General features: G+C 38.6%; 1 protein-coding gene across 1 annotated transcript in view; it reads right to left on the reverse strand.

Annotated features, from left to right (window-relative positions):
* The window catches only part of MATK (megakaryocyte-associated tyrosine kinase), a 138,164-nt gene that overhangs the window by 68,009 nt on the left and 53,310 nt on the right, over positions 1 to 16,845 (reverse strand). The gene's annotated exons all lie outside the window — the stretch shown is intronic.

The following is a 16,845-nucleotide window of genomic DNA, read 5'->3' on the forward strand; positions in this document are numbered from 1 at the left end:
TGGGAATTTACAACTCCTTTGATGTACTATGGACTATAAACAAATTTGTGAACAACCATAAACAACTCCTTTCATGTACACCAAAGGTGTAAACAGACTCCCTCAGGAAGTTTGGTGAAGACAGCTGCTTACATGGCTTGGGGGAAGAGATGTATGAATGGGATAGAATGCATTTATACAGTATAAAAAGGGCTCATTTTTACACAGACTCATTCACTCATTTGCATACACACATACATAGACACTCACACACACAGACTTACACAGAAGCCCTGTACCTTTTCATTTTATGGGTATGCTACCAACTTGCAGACAGCTATATCTATGAACTCCATATTTTTGTTATTTTTTTGTATTTCTTTTTACCTAATTACATTGTATTTTATTTGTATTAAGCTTGTATTGGCTGTTAAAATAAACCAGTTTTGCTTCAAAGAATCAGCCTTGTCTCAATACAAAGACATTTACAAATAACAGCTGAAGGCACACAAAGTCAGCAGATTCTACACAGGGAAACCTCCAAATAAACCCAAACATTTCCGCCCCATTTCCCTTCTTAATGTTGACATTAAATTATATCAATTATATCAACAAATACCTGCCCCATTTAATATCCCCAGATCAAGTAAGCTTCATCACTGGGAGGGAAGCAAAAGATAACACCTTGAAAATATTACAACTATCCTCATACACCCGTAAGCAGAATATCCAACTAGTACTTGTATCCATAGATGCCGAAAAGGCTTTTGATAGGGTCAACTGGACATTCCTCAAAACCACACTAACCCACATGCATTTTAGCCAGAAGTTCATAGAAAAAAAATTCTATTTATATTCTATCCCTACCACAAGAGTGAACATAAATGCCACTTTATTTATAAGAGTGAACGAAAAAATCCACTTTATTTACACAAAACAAAGGGCCATATTGCCAACACCATGTACGTTTCACCCCTAAAGGTTCACTGAATGGGGCTTCATCAGGGCTGAATTTCATTACACCTGTTACAGAAAGAGGCAAGGTGGATCTTCAACTTGAGGACAAGATGTCCTCTGGGCCTCAATGATAAAATGGATTTTGCAAGTTTTGTGTGAAAAGGTTAAACAAAAGCATGTACACATATAAAAGGATACCTGTTTTTTATCACATACTCGCATCAGAGTCTTTTCTAAAGGAATCTACCATACTCCAGAGAGTGGAAGCATATTACTGTTTCCCAAAAGAAACACAAAATACCACAGTATACTCCTGAAAAAGAAAGGATTTGACTCATACCATACAGATGAAATACATCACTAGAAACTAAAGATACCATACTCCACAGAAGAGAAGAATACCCCAAAGGCACCAGAAGGGGAAAAAAAAGAAGTATCAAACCCAAAAAGTACCATACTCCAACTGGTCGCCAAGAGACAGATATCTTTAACACAGATAGGGATTAACTCCCTCCAACGCTCCTCACATACCTCACATGTTTGAGGTCTTAAAAGGTGAGCAACATTTTTACTTTTTGCACTATACTGTACACTAGTATATTCATACTGCACCATAAATTGTTCTCTGTTTATGTTTTCTCCATTCTATGAGCGCTACAGTTTGGAACCCTCAACTCCTACCCATTACTATTTATTCCATTGATGATAGTGGAATCTCCAGACTAAGCTGCCTTTGAAATTCATCAGGAGAATCTTTTAAAAGGGCAAAATAACAATTTGCATAACACACATCGCAAGCCAAAACACCCTACCCATTTCACCCTTATTGATATCATCTGGTTTTGATTTGCTGCAGTGTAAATTGGTCATAAATACCTGTAATTAATTAATATATATTCATAAGTATATTGGATATAACATTTCTGATACATTATTCTTTGGTAATTTCTCTGACACCACTCACAAAAAGAGATCATGGTCAGACAGTTCAAACCCTTCAACAACAGAGAGTAAGCAAAACACCTACAAATATTGACCCCAAGGCTCTATTAAGAGAACTTGAAAAACTTAAAATCTATAAATAAAGAACTGGCAGGATATAGTGGGTCTAGAGAATTACCTAAATGTAAATCTAGTTCACAAAGGTCTCAGATTATATAAAACTCCTATCTTCAATAGCACAGACATTGAATTACTCACTGACTGGGAAAATGCAATAGACGAATGTGCAACACAATTTATGAAAATCTTAATTAGATTTAGAGAGCAAAACTCAGTAAAAATTAAAGAAGAAATTCTTGGTATAAGGGAAAAACTACAACCATACAATAATGATGTATACTACAAAACACTAAATTCAGAAATAGCAAATAGAGTAGAGAAACTAGAAAAAGACATCATATGAAGGAAAAAGAAGAAGTTATAAAGGGATATGCAAACCAGGAACACAGAAACCAAAGATCTTGAAACAGACTTTGTGGATATAACTGAGACTCCTGCACCAGAAAATACACCAGTGCCTAGCACCAGCCACACCACACATTTTTTTCCTAAAATAGCAGGAGACACTGGAGGAAAAATTCAAATTCAGTCACATAGTTATCCCTTTAAGAATAAACAACTTTCTTTAAACCAAAATGCTTCCAATACATACGGACAAAATCCTAAACAAAATTACAAGAGACATGATACTTAAAATCAGAATTATAATAGATCTAATCACAGACAATATCAAAGAGGATACAAGACACACTCTGCTAACATGACTCCTAACACTCGACATGACAACTCCCAAAACGTTGAGCCAGACAGTTGGAGAACACACAACTCCAGAAACTGGTCATACAATGACTCTAGGGGAAATTACACACAGACCAACAAACCTAATTTTTTAGAATTAAGAGCAAGAAAAGAGTCAGCTTTCGAGTCCCCAAATTACACAGACCACCCTCAGAGACCATTAAAAAGACAATTAGGGTATTGCAGCTGTGAGTAGGCTGTTTGTTCTAAAGAAGGGAACCATCTACCTCAGTAAATCAGTTAAAACCTAAAAGCTTTAGTGCAGATACCTCTGGTACTGACTGGCACAATGAAAGCTATTGATAGATGGGAAAGCAAGATGGCTTAGTTTTTGGAGGACTCTTACCGAAGCTTAGCAGCAGATCTATGCATACTCTTACTTGCTACACAATCCGCAGAGGCAGCACAATCTGCAAGTATAACCAAGTCACCTAGCATTTGCTGTTGCTGATCTAACTTGGCGGATGCGGTCAGCGTTAAAACCCTTTGCCCCACCAAGCAAACAGAGATTTCCCGCTCTGCGCATGGGAATTCCCGGTCCGGCTTGGAGCACTGGTGTGAGCAATCTACAGCTTGCAGTGACAAGACAAGAGCACCAGAACCGTCAAATACCCAAGCTCTAAAGGGGATGAGAGCAGTGGCTATGCTTGAACCTAGCGTGAGGATCATCCCCTTGGATGGAATCAGAACGGCAGCTATGGATCGATCAGACATCCGCTTCAAAATTGAGACAGGCTGTACTGATCTCTTGGATGCTTGTGTGGATGTAGCTTAGGCGAGACAACCAATTTTTGCAGCGCCCCAGGAGACTGGGAAACCTGTATGCACGAAGTCCATGTTTGAGGGCTGTTTTCAACTTTGTGGAGACTCACAGGCGCAATTGTTATGCCCTCCCTTAAATTTGTCGCCTTCTCACACCCTTCTATATACTGCCCTATTGCTATCAAAATGGGACCCTGGGGGGTTTCCTCTAACCTTCAAGAACACGGAGGCAGTAAGAAAAAACGGGTATCAGATAAGAGGATCTGCAAAGTACCATGCTGCTTTTGCGGGCTATTCCATGAAAGATCGATATACTCTTATGCATGCTGGACTTACCTTTACACTTAATAAGAGCAATTAACCTCTGCCCATGCTGTGTCTGGGGTTATTTATATACTACTATATATATTTGTCAAAATGTTGTTGTTTAACTAAGCGGCTCATCAAGGGTTAGTTTATGTTTCATTTATATTCAATATTACACATGCTGGACTTACTTATATGGCTAATTAGAATATTTCATCTCTACCCATATTGTGTCTGGGGTTATTTACTGTTATGTACGGGGATACAATGTTGTTTTTTTACTTGGGGGTTTATGTACGTTTCCCTTATAATTTTGTTTTTAAACAGATCTCTTTGTTTATATGGTGCATATAATGCTTGAACAGCTCCACGTGGATCACGCATGTTGCTCTACTTTAATATTGACCTTAGTGGTGACATATACTCTTTGTGAAAATGACGCAGAATTTATTTCTGACAAATTTTAATATGTATAGATATGGAAAACAGACTGTAGCCAGATAATATTGTTTTAAGCTGCGACACATTGCTTTAAGGGAGCCCTAATATGCAGTATTTTCAGCTCATGATTAGTTAATTTCTGGAGGGGACAAACGTATTCACAGCCCATTACATATGGAAATATTACCAGGTTACATAGTTCAATATAGTGCCTCCCATATTTCAAAGCTTTTTAGTAATACAAGCACTGTATTATTGTCCTAATATGTGGTATTGTGTGCTACTTACACCCTGCATTAGGTACTTCTCAACCTGCACTGAATAATTGTTGCCTACTTACTCTGTGATTTACCGCATTATGACATATATTTCCTTTATTCTATGCTATCCACAGGTTAACACATTCCCCAACCGTAATACTGTTCATACTTTAAATTTAGCTGAGCTCCATTGGACTTAGACTATTGGACTTAGACTAGAAGTTCCTCTTGGCTAATTACATATTATACAGAGATCTCTGATTCCATGAGGACTGCGAATAAATGTACCCATAATTCGCCATATAAACCCCTACTATAAAATAATTTATAACCCATATATTGGCTATAGGTTAATACCACACTTCTATGTCCATATATATATACTATATTTGCTGGTTGTCAAGCTATCTCCACTCTCTTTTTTTTATTTATTGTCTCCTCCTAAGATGTCTGTACCCAATAGGCTACTTAAGTCTCGCAATGCTAACATCTATGAACTGTTTAACCACTGAATATGTACAAAACAAGTATGACTCTAACCTCACGATTTAGGTCTATAAGTCATGAACATACAGTAGGTTAGTAGAGCTTACAGCCAGCCCCCAACCATGGTAAATAGAGCTATTGACCACAGGTGTAGCCCATAAGAGCTTACTTAAAACTCTAGCTATATATAGAAGCAAAGTTCAGAGTACTATCTATAGTCTTATGCACACAATATTTATAAATGGGGAGAGTTAACTCAGACCACAATGATCTATATTAATAATCATTGCTTTTGGACGGTGTGCTACCGGCGGCTGAGGTGGCATGTCCTCACCTAAAGACATTATGGGTTGTGGTCTGTAGGAACTAATTTATAGAATAACATTTGTGCCGACTTTTGTGTTAGTATAACCTCCTTGAGCTGGACTAAACAGACCCAGAGCTACAGCTTGCACAGGTCTCCCTGTATATATCTGAATACTTGCCTATAGGGTAGACTCTCTTACTTACCCTCTTTGGTACAACACTTATACTTTCAGAGTCACTTTCATATTGTATAACACTCATGACGACTAGGATGTCCTCCAAGGTTCATAAGATGATTCCCCATGATACAGCTTACTATAACATACACTAGCACTAATCAGATGTTTTTCACCAGCTCTCCACACACTATGACCTAGTGGAAGGTCCTTTTATTGTTATTTTCGTTTTGTTTTAAAAATAGATACAGCTATATATATGTTAATTTACCATGCCCAAGAGTGGTGTTATATCAATTTAGTTTACCTCCAGTAATATAAGCTACTCTACATAGGTCCAAGAGTGGCCTATAGATCTTATGGGAGGTTTATACAATACAAAAAAATGAGGTTTCATTTCATTTGTATATGCTCAGTCTGAAATGTTGATGAATCTGTCATCTTTACTTTCTGTTTATGTTGATGTTGATTACCTATGTAATTAGTCTCAGTGTGAGAGACCATATACAAATTCCTGTCGTATTGTCACTTATTTAAACCTCAATAAAAATGTAATTTAAAAAAAAGACAAATAGATCAAATAGAAAGAGAGGATGTAGAGGAGGAAAGAAGAAACAAAGGGAAAAATACAAAATGGTAATAGACATGATACAAAATGACAACACAGCTATCAAAGAAAATATAAAAAAATTCAATCTCTCTAGCCATACCTTGACTTCAGAAGAAGAAAATCGTCTAAAGAAAGGTTTATTTTTTGCCCCTACAAATAAACCAAATTCATTTGATCTATTTATTGATACAAGTAAGTTTATTCGGAAATTGACACTTCAAAGACATTTTGCTAAAACAGAAAAATTGAATAAAGAAACAGATAACACTGTAAAACTTACTCAGATAAACTCTGAAACTCTAACCAATATACTTGAATTACAAGAAGAGTCAAACACTCATTTTACTTATCTAAAACTAATATTGTCATTGAGGGAGAAATACCTTTCAAACACAGTTTTCTCAAACCACAATCTATTTTTTACCCAGTCCACTCAAAAGGCAAACAATTAGCCATTTTTGAAGACTTAGTGAAAAAAGAAGCTTTATGTAACTCCTTCAGTGCAAAGAAGAGAAATCTTATTTTCAAAGAAAGAGCAGCACTCAAATCTTTAAGTGAGAACAAATATTTAGTATTTAGACAGGCGGATAAGGGAGGTGGTATTGTGGTGCAAAACTATGGGGATTATTTATTAGAAGCTAATCACATTCTTTCTGACACTCAAACATATGAAACCCTCAAGTCAGATCCCACTGACACCTTTCTAGAACAATACCTTGATCTTATTAGACAGGCTAAGAGAGATCAAATTCTCAATACAGATGAATTTAACTTTCTAAAATATGAAACACCAAAAACAGCGGTCTTCTACCACCTCCCTAAAGTCCACAAGGACGAAAAAAAGCCCCCTAGAAGACCCATTATTTCAGGCATAAATAGCCTGACGAGTCACTTATCTGAATACATAGATAATTTCTTACGGCCAGAAGTCCCCAAACTAAACTCATACCTATGAGACACTCCCCATTTATTATCACTAATTGATAGTCAGATATGGAAAGAGAATTACCATTTTGCCTCTCTAGATGTCACTTCCCTTTACACCGTAATCCCACATGATAAGGGGATTGAAAGTGTACGTTTCTTTCTAGAAAAAAAGCAATGAAATTATCAAAACACAAATTGACTTTATTGGTAATGCAATCCAATTCATACAGGGGAAAAACTATTTTGCTTTCGATAAAAAAATATATCTCCAAAAATGGGGCACCACAATGGGAACAAAATTTGCCCCAAATTTTGCCAACCTATATATGAGGAAATATGAAGAAGAATTTGTATTTAATAACAACCCCCATTTAAGTAAGATAAGATTCTGGAAGAGATTTATTGACAACATCATCCTCATTTGGGAAGGGTAAGAAAATGATTTCAACACATTTACTGACCATCTAAATATAAATAACATGAATCTCTCTTTTATTAAGACTTGGGGGGATCAGTCCCTTGACTTTTTAGATGTTACTATCTTTTGTGAAGATAAAAAGATTCACACTAAGCAATACTTTTCAGAAAGGGCCTGGACTATTCTGTACTACAATCTGTAACAGACACGGAGGGGAGATATATCATAGTGGACATCAGAATTGGAGGCACACGGATGATTCTGTGCGGGGTATATGGACCACACACGGAAAAGAAAGCATTCTTGACTGGACTCCAGACCAAACCTCTGCAGTTTTCAGATCTCCCCATTGTAGTGGGAGGTGACTATAACATTGCACCATATACACCAGCAGACAGATTCCATAACCCACAACAGCCAATAAGACACACAGCACGAGACCAGGGCTCAAAAGGGGAAACACTCTTACTAAAAGTTTTTAGGAATGCACTCTCCCTAACAGATGTATGGAGGGATAGGAATCCGGAAGCCAAGGATTACACTTGTCTGCACCCAGCTAAAACAACACTGTCACGAATAGACTACTTCCTAGTTTCTAACTCACTATGTCCACGCATAACAGACATCAAGATAGACCCGATAACTATATCTGACCATGCCCCAGTTAACTTACACATAGAAACTAACCCACCTCGCAGGCAGGCAAATAGATGGAGATTCCTGGTGCACCTCTTTCATGATCTTAACTTGCGAAAATACTTAGTTGGGGAGTGGTTGGCTTATAGGGAATTAAATGCGCGGCACATCACTGATATATCTTTGTTTTGGGAATCTGCAAAGGCAGTCCTGAGGGGGGTGATCACAGCATATACGGCAAAGTTGCAGAAATCTCGAAGAACCAAAGGGGAACTGCTCTTGCGCCAGCTCCTGAATGCTAGAAATTGGTTTTTGCGGTGCCCCACAGAACAAAACAGGGTCAAATATAGAGAAGTAAAAAGCCTTAGAGACACATACCTCACACAGACATCAGTCACAGCTCAGAATCGCTCCCAGGCAAAATATTATAGATACGGGAATCGTACAGGGAAGCTATTGGCCAGGATTACCAAATTAGATAGAAAACCAAACACCATTGTAGCTATCAAAGGAAAGGAAAGGTTACTTACATCAGAAGAGGAAATTCAGAGAGCATTCCAGGATTATTATTCGAACCTATATAACTCCCAAAGAATAGATTCAGATGCTAAGGAAAAATTTTGGAGTGACTTGACACTCCCACAACTAGAGGAGGAACACCGGCAGATATTAAACGCCAAGATTCAGCCCTCAGAGATTGCAAGGGTAATAGACACACTCCCACTTGAGAAAGCCTCGGGACTAGATGGGTTGCCCGGGGAGTTCTACAAAATGATTAAAGAAGAAACGGTTGACACACTGGCTTTGTTATTCAATGCCATTCTAGAAGGGAGAGCTAATTTATCCAATAGATTCACAGAAGCCAACATCACAGTCCTCCCTAAGCCAGATAGAGATCCACTTCTAACCCAGTCTTATAGGCCGATATCCCTTCTCAATTCGGACTACAAAATTTTAACCAAACTTCTAGCGAATCGATTAGCGACACTAATCCCCTTGTTAGTTCATGAAGACCAAACCGGTTTCGTGAAGGGTAGGTCAGCGGTCAAAAATATGAGGAAACTTCAGCTACTACTTACACACTTCTGGAAACAGGGAGGGGGAAAAACACAGCATGATAAGGAAGAGGCCTGCCTGATTCTAGTAGACGCCGAGAAGGCATTTGATAAAATTTTATGGGACCATTTATTCACCACTATGGAGAGATTTGGGATACAGGGAGCATTCATGAAAGCCATCAAAACAATTTATAGCAATCCCCAAGCGGCAGTCTTGGTAAATGGATCCCCTTCCAAAATGTTTAACCTTAAGAGGGGCACAAGGCAGGGATGCCCTCTCTCCCGCTCCTTTTTGACCTTGCATTAGAACCCCTGGCTATTAGACTAAGAAAGGAAACAGAGGGCTTAGAGATAAATGGGGAGGTTCAACATCTATCACTTTTTGCGGATGATATGCTGCTATACACAAGAGATCCTAGAAGAAACATTCCCAATATAACTAGGATCATTGCAGACTTCAGTAAAATCTCAGGATATCAGATAAACAAAGACAAGTCTGAGCTTCTCTGGCTATCTAATAATAACCCGGATCTACCCCTAGAGGACAATTTCAAAGTAATCACACACACCTTTAAATACCTAGGAATCACCTTAACTAGAGACCCAACTCAATGGTATGGGGTCAATTTTAAACCCCTACTGAAAGAATTGAAACAAATGCTAATAAACTGGAATACACTACCAATAACTCTGTCAGGAAGAATAGGGCTAATCAAAATGATTTTGTTCCCCAAATTACTGTACACCCTACAGATGCTCCCGGAGCTCCTACACAAGCAGGACCTAAAAATACTAAATAGAGACATTATGCATTTTGTATGGAGGGGGAAAAAGCACAGATTAAGCTACCAGAAATTGACAGGAAGACCGGAGATGGGAGGCTTGGGACTGCCGAATATTGAGTTCTACAACTGGGCAGCAGGGGTCAAATATGTAATGGACTGGCTGACGGATAGGGAACACTTCACAAATGGCAACCTAGAGTCAGTTCACATCAAACCGTGGTCTCTCAAGATGTTACCACATATGACTCGTACTCAGGTAGAATCTATCCTGGGAGGGGAAACATTATTCAGAGGCCCGATACAGGCGTGGAGAAAGGTTTGTAGGGCTTTAGAAGTCTCACCAAATCACACTGTATTCCTACCACTGAGGGGAAATCCAGATTTCCCAGCAGGATTCACTACGAAACCCTTTAAACAATGGGACACATGGGGAGTGACAAGCATTAAACAAATTCTCACAATAGAGGGCACAGCAGTTCGCACATTTGCAGAACTACAAAGAGAGTATGGTATCCCAAATAAGCACCATTTTGCATATCTACAGGTGAGGCATTACGTACAAACCCTATTAAGATCAGGGGAATTGCCAGACACTAATTGTGACATATATCAATTACTAACTCTGACAAGGGGGGGACTGACCTCTATATCATACACCTATAAAACTTTGCAAAAACGACCGAATAAAGCTAACTTAACACACATTACGAAAACATGGACTGAACTACTGGGGCAGGATGTCCCAGACAGCTATATTGAACAAAGCTTTGTAAAAGTAAGAGAAGCCACCCTGTCAAATGAGATAAGAGATTCACACACCAAACTGATCCACAATGCATATATTACGCCAAAACTATTCCTCAAGTGGAAATATGACACAACAGGCCTGTGCCCAAAATGCTCCAATGACAACCCAAACATAATACATATGATATGGCAATGTCCACAACTTACAAAATTCTGGGGCATGACGCAAAGGTGGTTGGAAAGACATACTGGGGAAAGAATCAGATTTACACCCGAAATGGTGATATTCTTATATACACAGACAGGACATAAAAAACACGGGGCCTACATATACAACATTATACTACATGCTAGGAGACTTATTCTACAACAGTGGCTGGCCCAGACCCCCCCGCATTTAGCACAACTCAAAGAAGCCTTAAGACGACAGATGACTTATGAACAAATTGACACTCAGGGAGACATAATACGGAGAACAAAGAAGTTTATGACTAAATGGGAACCATTCATTAGATCACTAGACATTCACCACCAGAGACAAATCATTTACCCGTTCAAAGACTCAGACTATATACTAAATGCACAAATGAGGGGACAATGGAATATCTTTGACCAGGGAGGGGGAGAGCAGTTCACATAGGGCCCAGCTCTGAGAGGGAGGTTCCTTTGGGCAGCACCCGGGGGAGAGCTGACAGAATAGTATCCAGATGTTACTCAGTGTAAATATAACTTACATGGTGGAAGATGAGGGAAAGTGGAACAGGAAAGGTTCGAGTGAAGATATGGAGGTTGTGGAGAGGGGATTGAAAAAGTAAAATCCATTGTGGTGGAGGGGACGAGTCAAGTTTACATATTGTATTTCAATGTTTTTCTGTATCTTATTATTTGTTGATTTGTCACTGTAAGCCACACTGGTATAAATAAAGTATTTAAAAAAAAAAAAAGAAAAGATTCACACTAAAAACTACACCAAAAAAACCTGACACGAATGGTTATCTTCACACTGCTAGTTGTCACCATCCAAACTGGATAATCAACATACCCTACGGCAATTTCAAAGAGTAAAACGTAATTGCAGTAAAGATGAAGACTTTGAAACTGCAGCAGACTCTCTTTAAAGCTAAATTCAAGAACAAAAGTGAAGCATATGACAAGGTGAAAAACACAGACAGAAAAACATAATTTATGTAAGAACTTACCTGATAAATTCATTTCTTTCATATTAGCAAGAGTCCATGAGCTAGTGACGTATGGGATATACATTCCTACCAGGAGGGGCAAAGTTTCCCAAACCTCAAAATGCCTATAAATACACCCCTCACCACACCCACAATTCAGTTTAACAAATAGCCAAGAAGTGGGGTGATAAGAAAGGAGCGAAAACATCAAAAATAAGGAATTGGAATAATTGTGCTTTATACAAAAAAATCATAACCACCACAAAAAGGGTGGGTCTCATGGACTCTTGCTAATATGAAAGAAATGAATTTATCAGGTAAGTTCTTAGATAAATTATGTTTTCTTTCATGTAATTAGCAAGAGTCCATGAGCTAGTGACGTATGGGATAGCAGATACCCAAGATGTGGAACTTCCACGCAAGAGTCACTAGAGAGGGAGGGATAAAATAAAGACAGCCAATTCCGCTGAAAAAATAATCCACAACCCAAATCAAAAGTTTTAATCTAAATAATGAAAAAAACTGAAATCATAAGCAGAAGAATCAAACTGAAACAGTTGCCTGAAGTACTTTTCTACCAAAAACTGCTTCAGAAGAAGAGAAAACATAAAAATGGTAGAATTTAGTAAAAGTATGCAAAGAAGACCAAGTTGCTGCTTTGCCAATCTGATCAACGGAAGCTTCATTCCTAAAAGCCCAGGAAGTAGAATGAGCCGTAATCCTTTGAATCGGGGACTTACCCGACTCCACATAAGCATGATGAATCAAAGACTTTAACCAAGACGCCAAAGAAATGGCAGAAGCTTTCTGACCTTTCCTGGAACCAGAAAAGATAACAAATAGACTAGAAGTCTTTCTAAAATCTTTAGTAGCTTCAACATAATATTTCAAATCTCTTACTACATCCAAAGAATGTAAAGATCTCTCCTTTGAATTCTTAGGATCAGGGCACAATGAAGGGACAACAATTTCTCTACTAATGTTGTTAGAATTCACAACCTTAGGTAAATGAATGGTTGAAATGAAGTCCGCAACACCGCCTTATCCTGATGAAAAATCAGAAAAGGAGATTCACAAGAAAGAGCAGATAACTCAGAAACTCTTCTAGCAGAAGAGATGGCCAAAAGGAACAAAACTTTCCAAGAAAGTAATTTAATATCCAGAGAATGCATAGGTTCAAACGGAGGAGCCTGTAAAGCCCTCAGAAACAAATTAAGACTCCAAGGAGGAGAGATTGACTTAATAACAGGCTTGATACGAACCAAAGCCTGTACAAAACAATGAATATCAGGAAGATTAGCAATCTTTCTGTGAAAAAGAACAGAAAGAGCAGAGATTTGTCCTTTCAAAGAACTTGCAGATAAACCTTTATCCAAACCATCCTGAAGAAACTGTAAAATTCTAGGAATTCTAAAGAATGCCAGGAGAATTTATGAGAAGAACACCAAGAAATGTAAGTCTTCCAGACTCGATAATAAATCTTCCTAGACACAGATTTACGAGCCTGTAACATAGTATTAATTACTGAGTCAGAGAAAACCCCTATGACTAAGAATCAGAGCGTTCAATTTCCATACCTTCAAATTTAATGATTTGAGATCCTGATGGAAAAATGGGCCTTGAGATAGAAGGTCTGGTCTTAACGGAAGTGTCCAAGGTTGGCAACTGGCCATCCGAATGAGATCCGCATACCAAAACCTGTGAGGCCATGCTGGAGCCACCAGCAGAACAAACGAACGTTCCATTAGAATTTTGGAAATCACTCTTGGAAGAAGAACTAGAGGCGGAAAGATATAGGCAGGATGATAATTCCAAGGAAGCGACAACGCGTCCACTGCTTCCGCCTGAGGATCCCTGGATCTGGACAGATACCTGGGAAGTTTCTTGTTTAGTTGAGAGGCCATCAGATCTATTTCTGGAAGTCCCCAGATCTGAACAATCTGAAGAAATACCTCTGGGTGAAGAGACCATTCGCCCGGATGTAACGACTGGCGACTGAGATAATCCGCTTCCCAATTGTCTACACCTGGGATGTGAACCGCAGAAATTAGACAGGAGCTGGATTCCGCCCATACAAGTATCCGAGATACTTCTTTCATAGCTTGAGGACTGTGAGTCCCACCTTGATGATTGACATACGCCACGGTTGTGACATTGTCCGTCTGAAAAGAAATAAATGATCTCTCTTCAGAAGAGGCCAGAACTGGAGAGCTCTGAAAATCGCACAGAGTTCCAAAATGTTGATTGGTAATCTCGCCTCCTGAGATTCCCAAACCCCCTGCGCTGTCATAGATCCCCATACAGCTCCCCAACCTGAAAGACTCGCATCTGTTGAGATCACAGTCCAGGTTGGATGAACAAAAGAGGCCCCTTGAATTAAACGATCGTGATCCAACCACCAACTCAGAGAAGATCGAACATTGAGATTTAAGGATATTATTTGTGATATCCTTGTATAATCCCTGCACCACTGGTTCAGCATACAAAGCTGAAGAGGTCTCATGTGAAAACGAGCAAAGGGGATCGCGTCCAATGTAGCAGTCATGAGACCTAAAATTTCCATGCAAAAAGCTACCGAAGGGAATGATTGAGACTGAAGTTTTCGACAAGCTGAAACCAACTTCAGACATCTCTTTTCTGTTAGAGACAAAGTCATGGACACTGAATCTATTTGAAAGCCCAAAAAGGTTACCCTTGTCTGAGGAATCAAAGAACTCTTTGGTAAATTGATCCTCCAACCATGTTTTTGAAGAAACAACACAAGTTGATTCGTATGAGATTCTGCAGAATGTAAAGACTGAGCAAGTACCAAGATATCGTCCAAATAAGGAAATCTTACAGAGAGAAGGGCACCTAGAACCTTTGAAAAGATCCTTGGAACTGTTGCTAGGCCAAACGGAAGGGCAACAAACTGGTAATGCTTGTCTAGAAAAGAGAATCTCAGAAACTGATAGTGATCTGGATGAATTGGAATATGAAGATATGCATCCTGTAAATCTATTGTGGACATATAATGCCCTTACTGAACAAAAGGCAGAATAGTCCTTATAGTCACCATTTTTAATGTTGGTATTCTTACATAACGATTCAAAATTTTTAGATCCAGAACTGGTCTAAAGGAATTCTCCTTCTTTGGTACAATGAATAGATTTGAGTAAAACCCCAGACCCCGTTCCAGAACTGGAACTGGCACAATTACCACAGCCAACTCTAGATCTGAAACACATTTCAGAAATGCCTTCACTGGGTTTACTGGAATGCGAGAGAGAAAAAATCTTCTCACAGGAGGTCTTATCTTGAAACCTATTCTGTATCCTTGAGAAACAATGTTCTGAATCCAAAGACTGTGAATCGAATTGATCCAAATATCTTTGAAAAATCGTAACCTGCCCCCTACCAGCTGTGCTGGAATGAGGGCCGCACCTTCATGTGGATTTGGGAGCTGGTTTTGACTTTCTAAAAGGCTTGGATTTATTCCAGACTGGAGAAGGTTTCCAAACGGAAACCGTTCCTTTAGCGGAAGGGTCAGGCTTCTGTCCTTTATTCTGACGAAAGGAACGAAAACGATTAGCAGCCCTGTATTTGCCTTTAGATTTTTTTGTCCTGAGGCAAAAAGGTTCCTTTCCCCCCAGTAACATTTGAAATAATAGAATCCAACTGTGAACCAAATAATTTATTACCTTGGAAAGAAAGAGAAAGCAAAGTTGACTTAGAAGTCATATCTGCATTCCAAGATTTAAGCCATAAAGCTCTTCTAGCTAAAATAGCTAAAGACATATACCTGACATCAATTCTAATGATATCAAAAATGGCATCACAAATAAAGTTATTAGCATGTTGAAGAAGTTTAACAATGCTATAAGCATTATGGTCTGACACTTGTTGCGCTAAAGCCTCCAACCAGAAAGTTGAAGCTGCAGCAACATCAGCCAAAGAAATAGCAGGTCTAAGAAGATTACCTGAACATAAATAAGCTCTCCTTAGAAAGGATTCAAGCTTCCTGTCTAAAGTATCCTTAAAGGAAGTACTATCCGCCGTAGGAATAGTAGTACGTTTAGCAAGAGTAGAAATAGCCCCATCAACTTTAGGGATTTTATCCCAAAACTCTAATCTATCAGATGGCACAGGGTACAATTTCTTAAACCTTTGAGAATGAGTAAATGAAGTACCCAGACTATTCCATTCCCTAGAAATTACTTCTGAAATAGCACCAGGAACTGGAAAAACTTCAGGAATAACTACATGAGGTTTGAAAACCGAATTTAAACGCTTAGTAGATTTAGTATCAAGAGGACTAGACTCCTCCATATCTAATGCAATTAACACTTCTTTAAGTAAAGAACGAATAAACTCCATCTTAAATAAATATGAACATTTATCAGTGTCAATATCTGAGGCAGAATCTTCTGAACCAGATAGATCCTCATCAGAAACAGATAAGTCAGAATGATGACGGTCACTTAAAAATTCATCTGAAATATGAGAAGTTTTAAAAGACCTTTTACGCTTACTGGAAGGAGGAATAACAGACAGAGCCTTCCTAAACGATTTAGAAACAAATTATTTTACATTAACAGGGACATCCTGAACATTAGATGTTGAAGGAACAACAACAGGTAATGGATTATTACTAATGGAAACACAATCTGCATTAGAAAGTTTATCATGACAGTTATCACAAACAACAGCCGGAGGAACAGTTACCAAAAGTTTACAACAGATGCACTTAACTTTGGTAGAACCAGCATCAGGCAGCGTCTTTCCAGAAGTAGATTCTGATCCAGAGTCATGTTGAGACATCTTGCAATATGTAATAGAAAAAACAACATATAAAGCAAAATTATCAAATTCCTTAAATGACAGTTTCAGGAATGGGAAAAAATGCCAAATGAACAAGCCTCTAGCAACCAGAAGCAATGAAAAATGAGACTGAAATAATGTGAAAAAAAGGTGGAGACAAGAATGACGCCCACATTTTTGGCGCCAAGAATGACGCCCACATTATTGGCGCCA

This window comes from Bombina bombina, chromosome 2 (assembly GCF_027579735.1).
Source record: "Bombina bombina isolate aBomBom1 chromosome 2, aBomBom1.pri, whole genome shotgun sequence".
In the NCBI taxonomy this organism is placed as follows: Eukaryota; Metazoa; Chordata; class Amphibia; order Anura; family Bombinatoridae; genus Bombina; species Bombina bombina.